Source organism: Podarcis liolepis (genome assembly GCF_965112155.1).
Source record: "Podarcis liolepis genome assembly, chromosome: 7".
Lineage (NCBI taxonomy): Eukaryota > Metazoa > Chordata > Lepidosauria > Squamata > Lacertidae > Podarcis > Podarcis liolepis.
In genome coordinates, this window is record NC_139561.1 from 60,761,982 (window position 1) to 60,775,638 (window position 13,657).

Genomic DNA, 13,657 nt, shown 5'->3' on the forward strand with positions numbered 1-13,657 from the left:
TCAGCCTTATCTGGATTGAGCTTCAGTATGTTGGCTCTTGTCCAGTCCTTTATCGAGCGAAGGCAACTGTCTAGCACACCAACTGCCACACTTGCAGATGTGAGTAGTGCTTGCGCGCTTTCTTTTCCGAGCAGGCCGTACCACTTTGGGTCACGCCGGGGCGGGAACTGCGCGCGCCGCATCCTTTCTCCTGAAAGGGGGCGGCGTGGACAATTCTCAAAGAGAGGGGCAGCTTCATTTATGCGTCAGAGCATCGCAAATGGAGGGAGAGGAGCCGGAGAAGAACGGCGGCGCCGCCGTCTAAGCCTGTACCATCACCCGCCGCGGTGCAGGGGGGGAGGGTGGCGTGAGGTGAGCCGGACGGTACCATTGTGGCAAGGCGCGCGACGGGGACGAGAGGTGCCTCATGCGCTTGCGCGAGGGCGGCGGGCGGGGCCTTTCTCCCGGCGGGCCTTGTGGTTGGCGGGTGGCCGCCTGTCTGTCTTGTGTGGCTGGCTGAGGGGGAATCGCGCGTCGCGTCGGCTGCCGGTCAGGTCCGGTTTGGGAGGCTTCGATTACGCGGCGGTGGCGACGACGACGCGGCGGCGCTCCCTTCTTCCTCTTCCCACTCCGCGGCTCTGGCCCGCTTCCGCGCGTTGACGCAGGTAGAGGGGCCCTCCCTGCCCGGGCCGTGTGGGAGGCGCCCGGTCTGCTCCGCGCCTGGACGTTCAATGCTCTCGGTGGGTGAGAGGACGACGGCGAGGAGGCGGCGGTGGCCGGGGCCTTTGCGGGAGGGGTGGATGAAGGCGCGGGGGGGAGAATGGGGGGAGGCTGAAGCACGAGGGGGAGGGCCGCACAGGCGGGGGGCGTAGGGCGGGGAGCGAACGCCGCTTTGAGACCCTTTACTTCGATTGGGGGGGTCCCGGTATTTGTGGGCTGCCTGGGGAAGGAAGTGGGGGGGGGACGGGGTGGCGAACTGGGGAGCTGCTCGGTGGGGTGGGGGAGAAAGGGTGGGAGGGAGGTCAAGACATTATGGGGGTGAGCGTTGAGGGTCAACAGTGGATCTGCACAGGGCCCTTTTCAGGCCCTTCAGTTTTCTTTTGATGGCGCTGTGAATTTTCCTGAGTGAAGAGTGGGTGAGAGAGGGAGAGCCACCCTTGGGACTTTCGAGTTAGGAGGTTTCCGTGGTGGTGAGTGGGTTTAAGGGGAAGAATGGGAGGCAGGCTGGTAGGGAAAGGAGATGAGGAGGATGCGGAATTTAAAAGGGCATGGGGATTGGGAAAGGGCCATTTTCATACGCTACTTCCTCTGGTGGTTGTGCGACTTGCAGTGAATGGGGCCACGCTTGAAATTTGGAGTAGGAGGAAGCGGCGTCTGAAGGAGAGAGTGGCTAAGCTTAAGGCAGACACTGGGAGCCGGCAGGCTGGGGTGCTGGCAGAGGGGGGGGATGTCTGGGACTGGGTCTGAGAAGCTGAACTAGAGGAGGGGCCTGGCCTGTTCGAGTGTGTGGAGAGAGATGTCCATCATAGTCATATATTTCTTCTTAACGTTTGTAAGCCTTTTTTTTTAGTGGTTGCTTATAAAATGGGATGGAAGATTGATTGTACGGTTAAAGGGAGGATTGCTAAGGGGATGCAGTGAGGAAAAAATGGGAATACCACAGGAAGGTTTGCAGAAATGGGGTAGGCCAAAGGGAAGAGAAGGCCTGATTTGGTGGAGGGAAGAATAGTCTTTTCAGACCTCTTGGTTACTCTTATATATTTATTTTTACATTTATATCCCACCTTTTCTCCATGAAGCTCAGAGTGGCATGCATGGTTCTCTTCCTTAATTCATCCTCACAACAACCCTGTGAAGTAGGTTAGGCTGAAGTGACTGACCCAAGAACATCCAGTGAGCTTCATTGCTCCGTTGTGAAGGAGGATGGGCAAAGTTGTTGATCTGTGGAGGAGTGGTGAAGCTGGCTTGGCCTGGCCTAGGGGCAGTACTTTGTTTTAAAAGATTATTTTTAAAAGAGTGGTCATCATGGAAAGGAAATGTACTGGAACAGTGTAGAGCTTTAGCAACATGTGAAGGGAGGAGTCCTGAAGGAGCAAAAACTTTGGATTTGGAAGTAATACAAGTCCTCCAAGGAACCGAAAGGTAAAGGGACCCCTGACCATTAGGTCCAGTTGCAAACGACTCTGGGGTTGCGGCGCTCATCTCGCTTTATTGGCCGAGGGAGCCGGCGTACAGCTTCCGGGTCATGTGGCCAGCATGACTAAGCCGCTTCTGGCGAACCAGAGCAGCGCATGGAAACGCCGTTTACCCTCCCGCCGGAGTGGTACCTATTTATCTACTTGCACTTTGATGTGCTTTCGAACTGCTAGGTTGGCAGGAGCAGGGACCGAGCAACGGGAGCTCACCCCGTTGCGGGGATTTGAACCCCGCTCACCCCGTTGCGGGGATTCGAACCGCCCTAGGCTCTGTGGTTTAACCCACAGTGCCAAATAAACCATTATAGAATTTTTAATAAATATTATACCCCAATAGGTGATAAACATTTGTAAATAATAGGTATGCTATCTTTAGAATGATTTTCTTTTTGTCTCTTGTTCTTATGGGATAATTTTTTTTTTAGTAGCCCAGAAAAACATATGTGCAAACTTGGTAAAGGAGGGTCATGGTGTTGTGGGGGATACGTAGACAAAAAAGTGGAGGCTTAAGGAAGGATTCGTAATTTGGAGGGGGAAAAGGGAGGGGCTGCTAGACCACAAGGAATCAGTAAATGTTATGATGGGGAAATGCTACAAGGAAAATTGCAGGTTAGGTAGAAGCAGTAAGAGAGTAACAACATAAAACTGAGCCTTAGGACCAGACCTGTGGAAGAATGGAGGAAGTGGGTGTGTACTGAAGAATGTCTCCCGGGGGACCTACAAGTCTCTAGAAAGGAGGAGAGATTATGCAAGTGAGCATCAAGGCTGGAGCTGCAAAGATGTTCCTATAGCTTTGGGAAATAATTTGGAAGCTAAGTGGAGGTTTATGGAAGGACTGTGTAGGAAATGCAGATGTTGAGAAAGGTATTTACAGGAACTGACAGTGTTGAAAGACCAAGGAGAAGAATGAGTGTGTGTAGGAAGAGGTGGTGGTATATTGGAATGGAGTGCAGGACAAAGCCTGGAGTACGCATGCCACCACATAGTTTAGAGGTTTATCAAGGAAAGCTGGAGCAGATTTGACAGAAAGAAACAGAGGCAGAGGTTGCTGGGGAAATAAATGGGAAGTGAGGTTGCATTGAATAGTCAAACCTAGAGTGAAGGAGTACAACGAGGAAGTGTTAGGTGATAAAAGACCAATATGGTGTAAGGAAGCATAGTCTAGTTAAATCATTAAAAGGGGAGTCTTTGTGCTGGAAATAAGTTTCTTGGGGGGGTGTATGAGATAAAAGCACAGGACAGCCCTTGACATTTGAAATCTGCTGGCATCCCCTGGGTTTCATTGGCTATGGTTTGTTACAAACCACTTTTTCCATGTGAAATAACTATGTATGTGTAATTTTGGGTACCTGTGAGCAGACTAGCACTTTTCGCAAGTTGTAGTATGAACATTCTCTCTGCTTGTTGAATGAACAGGGAAGGTTGTGACTCAGAACTGCAGTAGTAAGGAAAAAAAGGCACCTCCCTATGTGACTCAAAGTGCAGAAATGTTATCTTCACTTAGACTTCTGTGGGGTTGGAAAGTCTACAAGAGGTGGGAGTTGAGGTCTCAAACTAATAGATGATTTTATTTGTGGTCGTGAGGAGGAATCTTTTGAGCATGCCGTGGTTTAGCTATAGAATGTCTAGATACGACTAAATTGAAACAGTTTTCACTAACACTTTGTGAATAATTTTCAGTGTACTGTCCACATTTTGAACTTTGTCCTTCCATAGAACACTGCATTAGTTAACTGTTGAGGGGCCTTATTAAGGAATAGAGCTGATGTGATTGTAGTGTTGCTTGTAATTTTTTAAAATTAAAAATAACCCCTTTAGGCTCCTGCTTCTTTTAGCATCAGAATCAGAAGAATCTTTATTTGCATCAGCCACTAGCCATAGCAATAAAATATAATGTACTGATTCTTTTTGCATCTTTTCTGATATTGTGGTATAGTTTTCTAAAAAAAAGTGGTGTCTTTGACAGAGACACTTTATTGATAAATGCTTTATAACAGGGTTGACAAAAATGATCGACCAATTTAGGTGAAACAAATCTGATTTTACCAAATTTAGTTTTCAGCTACAATGTTTTATTTTACATTTACACTGGTCTAAAATTAAATCTGAATTTAAATTGTAAAAATATTTATTAAAACTGGATTTTTGACTCACTTATAAGAAGCTGCTTTTCTTTGTAAAAAGAGAATGGTGGGGAAAACATACTCAGTTATCATACAACACTACTGTTCATCTCCTTATATTTTTATATTGCGAGGAGATGACTGCAATTCTCTATGCTTTCTTGGGAGTAAGAAGCTCGTCTGAAATTGTGGGATTTAACATCAGAAGTAAAGTAACATGGGATCAGGCAGCAGCACAAATCTAAACGGACAGGGGGCAGACTATAATTCAGTTTTAGAACATATGTCTGGCCTGTAGATGTAACAGTTTCAGCCTCTGGCATCTCCAGGTGGGGCTGGAAAAGACCTTGCCTGAAACTCTGGAGAGCTATTGCCAGCCAGAATGCAGTACAGAGCTAGATGAAAGAGTTGTCTTTCTTGCTATAAGACAGCTTCCTATGTTTCTAAAGTGAAGAGAAATTTTATTTTTTTAACAAGTGACCGGGTTGCATTCTCAAGAAAAAACTTTTATTCTTTCTAAATCCACATAATTGCTCTGTAGAAGTGTATAGTGTGTCCACATTTAGATAATTTTGTGGACTACCAATAGTGATAGCCAGAAGTGCAAATTGTGTGTCTGTGTGTGTGTTTTTTCTTTAAAGTATCTCTGACTACCAGATGTTGTAGGCTAATAGAGTGGATATTGATTGTGCTATGGTATCTGGCTGGCCATTTCTGATAATCAGAATGCAGGGGATAAATGGAATTAGTCTAATTAGTGGATGCAGTCTGGTCTAACATAGTACTATGTTAAATAACACCGTTCTATAAAAATATCCCCTAAAATAATATTTTGGGTTTGATCTCCCTGCTATAAGTTCCTTATAGTAAACTTACTTTCTGAAAATAAATTGCACTAACTTAATTTTCCGTGTGACCTGGAGGACATCAAATAATTAGTCATTTGGGCAAACAAAACTGCTGTTGACATAGGTCATAGAAGCTGGTGGGTGGGTCATCAAGTTGCTAGAAGCTGACATCTGGCTTTGAATGTTGACTGTAGAAAGATTGGCTATTTATAAAAACAACACTTTCCATCCACCTACATATTCTACCCTCCAATTGGAAATGTAACTGGGAACACATTCACATAATTGGAAGCTTAAAATTGGGAATCCATCAGCTATCTTCTAATGATTTTAAATTTAATTTACTTTTGAGAATTATTTGTGTTCTCTTATTTTTAAATTCTGGAAAATGCTGCACATTTCAGAATCAGTTTATGAAATAAACTGAATCAGTTTATGAAATAAAAATGCCTCCCAATTTTCCCAACTCTCTGCCTCTGTAAGAGAGTTTTGTCAATTAACCTAAAAAGTGTAACTAAATTATTTTGTGCGTCGTCACTTTGGTATAAATCCTGGAGTGCTCCAAAAGGCATGCTATTTACATAGTACTTTGAATCAGAGAGAGAGAGAGGGCGGCACTTCATAAATACTAACAGAATTTGGATCTCAGGCCACTTCAGAATTGGCCTTTTTAGGGAATCTGAGAAAAATAGTGCTTGTCAGCATGACACCTGTGGACACACTTAGGTGACACTGATGCTTTTCCTGGTGCCTGAAAGGACCATTGAAATGTGAAAGAAGCATTTTACTGTAGCCAGTTGATTAAGCTGCGGTGTGTGCATAGTGCCCATTACAGTTTCTAAGGTTTGTAAATGTACCCATGATTCCAAAAGGGGTGAACTCTGATGTAGAAAGAGCATGTCTATATGGTATAAATAATGTTTCTTTGACACTCTAGATTACTCACGTTAAAAGTATTTAAGGGGTAGACTGAAGTGGACAGTAACCTGAGACTGTTAGAAATATTGTGGAGTTTGCACAGAATACGGCTTGTAAAGGTGAATGAGGAGTTTGTGATACAGTCAAACCTCGGTTGTTGAATGTAATATGTTCTGGAAACCTGTTCGGCTTCCGAAATGTTCATCAACCGAGGTGCGGCTTCTGATTGGTTACAGAAGCTTCCTGTACTCAAGTGGAAGTGGCATTGGACGGTTGATGTCCGAAAGCCAGAGCATTTACTTCCAGGTTTTTGGCGTTCGGGAGCTGAAAGGTTCCAAAACGTGGGCGTTCAGGAGCCAAGGTTTGACTGTAATGGGAAGGAAGTGGGCACAGTGACTGAAGGATAGGAAATTTAAGGTGAGATGGTGAGTTTGCAGTAGAAAATGTTCTTGTGCACATCCTCCTCTGCTCCATCTACTGTGGATATCTACTTAGTTCCATTGATGAACTTGGTAGCAGTTGGGAATGAAATGTTTGTCCAAGAACTCATCTAGGATAATGGGATCACATGCCCTTGTTGCTAAGCTTTCAATAGCCTGCCAGTTTTTGTTTCACTCACCTGTTTTTTATTTATAAAAGTAACTGACATTCCTTCTTGGCAGGTGAAGCATGGAAGAGTGTTGCTCTTTGTTAGCCTGGTCAGCTTCACTTCCTCTGTAGTCAGTATGGGAACCAATCATAGTGGTAAAGCAGAAAGATTGCTCAGCTTTGCTAGTCAAATCTATTGAAGGAAAGCACCAATGTTGGCCAAGCGAATGGTTAAAGACAAGGCTGTGTTTAATGTGTATGTGTTTTGTATACAGGCATCTCTCTCTCTCTGGGCCTGGAAACTTGAAAAATTCAGGGCACTTGGTTATCAAACCTGTAGAAATTTGATAGCACTGCCTGGAAACTTCAGGCAGATCTAGCCACAGCTGGAAAACATTTATTTGTATCTGGTCATTTGTGACAACATTGCTTTCCATTTTCAGCACTTCAATTATATTTTTTTGTAATTGCTTTCAGGCTGTTAATCCTTAAACTCGCTGTTCAGCACCAGGATTAGGTTTTTGCATCTTGGATTGACCAGATTAAAGCTTGCAGTTCTATGAAAAAAATATAAATATATTTTGTGTAGAACCATTTTAATCTCTGGCACCAAAATGAGCATATGTATGTTTTAGGCTGCTTTGGTTCCAAGGTTGTAAAAGGGAATGAACAAGAATGGTACTTTTTCTGGGGGGGTACTCAATGGTACGCACTGCTGGCACCTTTTCCCTTAGAATAAAAGCCCTGTTTAAAAGTGTGGCACTTACTGTAACAACTTCATGGTGAGTACCAGCACCCTTTTTTCTAGAGGAAAAGCACTGAACAATAATGTTAAAGATGACCAAGCAACTAACAGTAGCTTTTGTTAAGTTATTGCAAAAGGGCTTCTTTGTTAAGATTCGGGTAGTATTTGGGTAGCAGATTTCTAGAAAGTGCACTGTTAGAAAAGTAGAAATGGAAGTTGTTCAGGATTACATCAAACCACAAAATTACATTGAAATTAATAGGCAGTGTTAGTTGAGTTTCTCAAGGGCATAGGCCTGCAGCCTAATGTGAGCAAACTGCATTATACAGTATAAGGCATATAAAAGAACTTCGGAGGAGGAAGTGCATGGTTGCATGAATGGACAAAGAGCAGGCACCTCTGTCCATGTTAACCAGCACCATGAAACTGTTGAAAAGCTTGCTGCTGTTCAGAATCTTGGCAGACTCTGGCGTGTATTTATTATTGGCTTGCTGAGATGTGACAGTATTTGATCATGGTAAAATTATATCTAACAACATTCCAAAACCTGTTCTCTTATTTCTGTGCTATTACAAGTTTAATTTTAAGAAACAAGGAACTTTTGGAGATTTGTCCCTCAAATAATTTTTGCTGCTTTGAGAAAGCAATTTTTACACTACGCTTCATGGCAGTTCATTCTAAGCATATGAAAAATAATCAAGTGTGGAATTCAGCTAGAAGTAAAATGAGTTCAGATAAGCTAATCTTACAAGAGGTTGCTTGCCTATACTGGAGGGTAATCTCTGATGAATATCTGACAAATTAGCAGGTTTTACTTTGTACTATGTTGTTGTGCTATGCTATGTTGAAAGGTGATCCAAATAACCTTTTCGAAAGTATGTCTCTTGCAGTCCTGGAAAGGTACAGCTGGTGCAGTCCGTCTTATGGCCTCAGTCCTGAAGGCAACAAGCTGAAATGCAAGCTGCAAGGGGGTCTTCAAAGACAGGGAGTATTCTTGGACTAGTTCTGTTTGCAGTAGGAAACTGAACTAAAAGTTGGGTAAATCAGACATGTAGGCATCTAGTACAGATGAATTTGTTACTTTTAAAAGTTTATGGGTCAGCTAGATGCCATTGTAGTGATCCTGGTTAATCTCTCCTGGACAGCTGTAAGCCCAGTGCCAGGCTGTTGGCAGGTTGCTTTATCTCGGACTCTGCTATCTGTGATTCATGAGATGAGACTAATGGCCTGCCAGGCCACGTTTATATAAAGTTTCAGTCAGTGTGTAAAAATTATTCAGGTCCCTTCCCAAGCTTCTCTGGGTCCCCCAAATCACAGTTTACAAAACTTCCTTGTGTTCACCCCAACTCTGCTTGTTAGTGTTACAGAACTCTAGTTGTTCTGAAACTGTGTGCGATATCTTCTTTTGGGCCTGTATTATCATCTGCCATTTATGTATAGCTTCACTACATGCTGTTCTTTAATTGCTACTTCCCAGGCAGCAAAAGGCTCTCATGTGCACATAAATTTATTGTGTACAAACCAGCCTACAAAGAGTAAAGCCCTGTTTTAGGCTTCATTTGTTCTAGGGCACAATAGGGATGAAACCTGGTATCTGCTTTGCGTTCCTAGACTGAATACTGGACTCCGCAGAAGGTGCCTTTGTGCATGTTGATAACACATTTTCCCGACTCTGAACTACAGGTTATTTGCTCTCTTCCCACACTTGGAGAGCATATGGCATGACTGTTGCATAGGCCAGAGATCTAGCACTATTTTCTCCTTAAAAATTAAACACCCCATGCCATATAATGTGCAGTCTGGTCCTTTCCCACAAAATTCACTTCTGGTTCTGTTCAATCATCCTTTTATAGCCTCTTTCTAAATATATTCTCACCCACCTCACAATCAAACAAACTTCTTATTCTCTCGCTTAGTCCTAGAATTCAGTAGTAGGGCTGAACCCAGATTTGTAACTTGCCTTGGGGTCTTTGGGATAATAAAGCAAAATAAAGCTCTTTATCCTTGGGAGACTGTGGTAGGGTTGCTAGTTCCCTTCAGTTTCATCAGTAGGACAATAAGTTAAAGCATTAGTTAATTTAGCGTGGTCAGTTTTAATTGGTGGACAAATTAAGATGTTGAGTTAATCTTGAGGCTTTTCTGATATATTCCTGAAGTAAGGTTTGGGCATGTATATAATAGCTGGATGTTAAGTAGTTGTTACCTTACACTTGAGTATCAAGAGGTTTTGATTTTTAATAAGTGGGTAGAATTAACAATTTGACTTGACAAGCATATGTGGATTATTTTATGTCACTAAGATGTTCTGTGGTTTTGGCAGGAAAGAGAATTAACTTGAGATGCTCTTAAACAGCTGCAAATATTTTTTTTTCTGGATGAATACCTTTGTAAGACCTCTTGCTCTTAAAGTTGGCTTGATAATCCAGGATGGTAGTCAAGGAACACTTTGTCAGTAGGAACTATGTTGCTCTTAAAACCTTCATTGCCAGGGAGTTGATACCCACATACAGATTTTCAGTTGTGCAACCGCTTGCTTAATAGCTAGACCTTGGGAGTAAATTCCCATGTATTTGGGAGAGCTCTGCCTGGAGTGCAGAAATAAGGAAGACGATCTGGGAACTTTCCCTTGATGTAAGCAACTTACCAATATCCTCTCCATTCAGTTTTGTATGACTTCACACAAAACTACTGGTTTTTTCATTGTTAAAAAGGAAATAAAAATGGATCTCTTCCTCTAAGTATTACACAAAACATCCAAAGTTCTTTGGCACCTGTTTATTCTAGCTGGAAGAGAAGAGGGGCCAAGCTCCCAACAGCTTTTGTTCTTCTGCTTAATGGGCACACCAGACTGTTTTTTGTTTCCATATTCTGTAGCTGCAGGGCAAGTGATGGTTTTGATGTAGTGATAATGCTAAGATTCAAGTGTAGCATTCTGTAGGAGAAGATTTCACAGTTGAATCCAGTTAATATTCCAGAGCTCCACTCACACGTTTCAGGTGGTGGTGGTGCGGGGAAGGCTAGACCTCAGTTAGGTGATTGAGCACACCTCTGTCCTTGCCCCAGACAACTTAACTAAAATGTTGTCTTGTTTTGGAGCATCACTTAATGGAGGCAATTAAGAACCTGCAAAGGAGTGACTAAGGGCATGCCAGTGGCCCACTGTTATCTGAGTTAATTTTTTTAATTGTATTTTATTAAAATTCTATGGACAGTGAATAAAGGCACACATGACAACTGGGAGAATCTTTTCTGTGATTTGCCCTCCTGCTTTTGAGTACATAATGTAGAATTCTTCTACTTGGTAACATGTTGCCTAGTCACCACTGGTGACTAGAAACTGCCCCCTCCCCTGGAGACCAGTTGTTAACTCAGAGCCCCAGATTTGCAAACAAACTTTTGGACATGCTTCATGCTGTATTGATTGGATTTTGGTCAGTTCTTAGACCTAGTACATCTGGACCAGAAGCCACCTTTGTTTTGCAAAGCTCTGCTGTTTTTATCATCTTAACATTGATCAAGATCCAGTAAATGAAGGCAGAACCTCAGTCAGTAGATTTGTCTGTATTGTGTGACTATAGTCTTTGTTTTTGGAAGGAGATTCTACCTCTTTCTGTGTACATTTTCCTTTCCTTAAGGCCGTCAGACGGTAAGGTGTGAAATAACTCTAGCTGCCTGTTATTTTTGCTTCTGCCATGTGAAATCTATTTGAGGGCTAGCTCATAGTTACTCAATGGCCTGGTTTGGGCTGTTATTTAAGGCTTCATAAACCATGGTTGATGGAACAAAGGTCAGGGCTTTGCATTCCTCCCTTCTCCTGCAGCCTTTGTTGCAAAGATGCTAGCTTGTATTGAGCTAGAGTACCCTGTTGTGTTTGAAATGTGCAACTCTGGCTTAATATATGTTACCAAATCAGGAATCCTGGCTTATTTTTCTAGTTTGTTATCAGATACTAAATCAGAGTTCCCTAGTTACAATGTAATAAGAAGCCTTCAAATAAATGCCACACACTCAGCCTCATAAACCATGAATGACCATCTGTCAAGCCAAGGAATAAAAAGACAATTGATTACTTCTTAGAAACACCTTTACTTCACAAGTTTGTGGACTGAGCTCTGCCAGTGAAAACACCTTCTGGCCTCAATTCTAGCATACACAAGCTTAGTTTGAAAGCGGAAGGGAAGAGTTGAGAACTGAATGTTCATTAGATAAAACTGTGAAGAGTAAATTGGTGACAATTTGAGCCAAAAAAGATTTTGATCAGATAGGATCTGTGAAAGGGAGCCAGTAATTAAGTTACTGTGTTTGTGGCACTGACCTTTTTGTGTACTCCTGTGAACATCCATCTATGTATACTTTTTTAAAAAAACAACCTGTAATTCTGGAACATTTGATTTTTTTCAAATTCCATTTTCTAAAGTTTGAGATTCCTCACTCTCCCCATAAAAAGTGGTTTTTTTTATTTGTATGTGTTGGTAGACAGTTTACTAAAATATAGTAACCTTTGTGAATTCCTCTAAAAGCCTGGTTTGAACAATACATTTTTTCATGTTAAATCTGTGCCTCTAGATAGCCCACACTCAATTTCTTAAAATGTTTCTACCTTTGTGTTCTTTTCCTTACCTAGCTTGTAAGAGTTCTATAGTAGTTGGACCATGATACCTGATAAAGTCTCATGTAAAAATTAAAAAAGTATTACAACTAATGAAATTTAAGTTTTTCTGATAGTTGTTGACACAGTTGCAGGTGGATTTGCATTCATTTTTGCTGAACATCTTGCTCAGCATGCCACAGGTGAATTTTTTGCTGTCATATGTTAGAAAGGCACAGCTGAGGAAACTGAAGAGTAGGTGCATAGTCTAGGCTTGGTTGCTACCCATGAGAAATTTCATTCCCATGGAGACTACAGAAGAGAACCACAGCAATCATGTTTATATGCAGGCTTCAGTGTCTTCTGTGAACAGCAGCAGTTATACTAATTCATTCCCTCTTGCATCAAGTTTACATAATTGAATCCCCAGTGCTAAACTGACAAATAGATGCTTTGCATTCCATACCCTTTAAATTAGAAAGTTTTCCTACTACAGTGCAGGCTATATGTCTCTGTACAACTTCAGGACCTGGTAGCACTGAGACTTTGCAGGATGATGGACTGTCTGTGATTTGTTCCCTGGCTTAAAAGATTGAACTCTGTTTTTATATGCTTTTGCACTAATGATTTACTGGTTTTATGCTATATTTTTGTTTTAATTATGTGTATTGTTTTAGGTTGTATACCACTTAAGAGATTTTTAAACTACTAAGCAGCTTCTAAATAATATGGACTCTGAGTGTGGGACTCTGCCTCACTCCCTGCCTTGGAAAGTAGGCTTTGAGACAGAAAGATGCATATGCATATGCAGCCTCCATCATACAGCGTGGGTTTCTTGTATTGGAGCTGCTTGTTGGAAATCTTCCTTTCAGCATTGAAAACCAGTCATTCTTTAAGGTTAGAAGGGAAAGACCCACACAGTTCTGTTTCTGCAACAGGTGAACATGAGATTAGGCTGCTTTCAGCCTTTCTGAAATTTTTATTTGGAATTCCCATGTTGTGAGGACTAACATACAGTAATTTTCACATGTAATAAATTTTGTAATTTGATGTGGATGCTTGGTGGCCCTTTCCAGGACAAAACCCATCTGTATTAACCATGCAGAATAGTGTGGAGGAGGATACTGTTTGAATGTTTAACGGGAATATGTAACCAGGCTACATAAAATCCTTTCCTTGGTGCATTGTCTTAGCTGATATACGTCATAACCTTGGTAAGGATCAACACTGAAGTGAGCAGGTTAGAATTTCCTGGTATTTGTTTTATACTGTGCGTCACGGAACAATTTGCCTTGTGAAAATGTGAACTGGATTGCTCTTGGCTTTCAAGTTCCTTTTGGCACGACTTGTGTGCATGTGGTTGAGGCAAACAGAGCACTTAATGAAACTTTCAGCTCACATGTTTGAGTTGAAACCGAATCTTCCACAAGCAGTTTATGAAAGGTAAAAGATTTTTATGGATAGCATTTGTTTCTTGATATGTATTAAGGGTCATATTTGCCATACTTAAGGACTAGTTCAAACTAAGTTGTGATAATTGCTTGAATCTGCATGCAGGGGAAATAGTGCTGTGTGTGATTCGGAAACCCCAGGATTGCAATAACAGACAAGGCATAAGGATCAGATAGTAATATGAGTGCTGGCCTTGATTAATCAGAATGAGCATACAGATC

At 42.1% G+C, this 13,657-nt stretch overlaps 1 protein-coding gene across 4 annotated transcripts in view; it reads left to right on the forward strand.

The window, feature by feature from the left end:
* PTP4A2 (protein tyrosine phosphatase 4A2) overlaps positions 1-13,657 on the forward strand; it is a 26,433-nt gene continuing 12,776 nt past the window's right edge. Inside the window, exon 1 of one of the 4 annotated variants that reach the window (XM_083511722.1) lies at positions 1-99. The gene's annotated coding sequence lies outside the window, so the exon portion shown is untranslated. Of the gene's footprint in view, positions 720-10,390; positions 13,428-13,657 lie in introns of those variants that run through there. The other 3 variants (XM_083511723.1, XM_083511720.1, XM_083511721.1) reach the window with 3 other exon arrangements.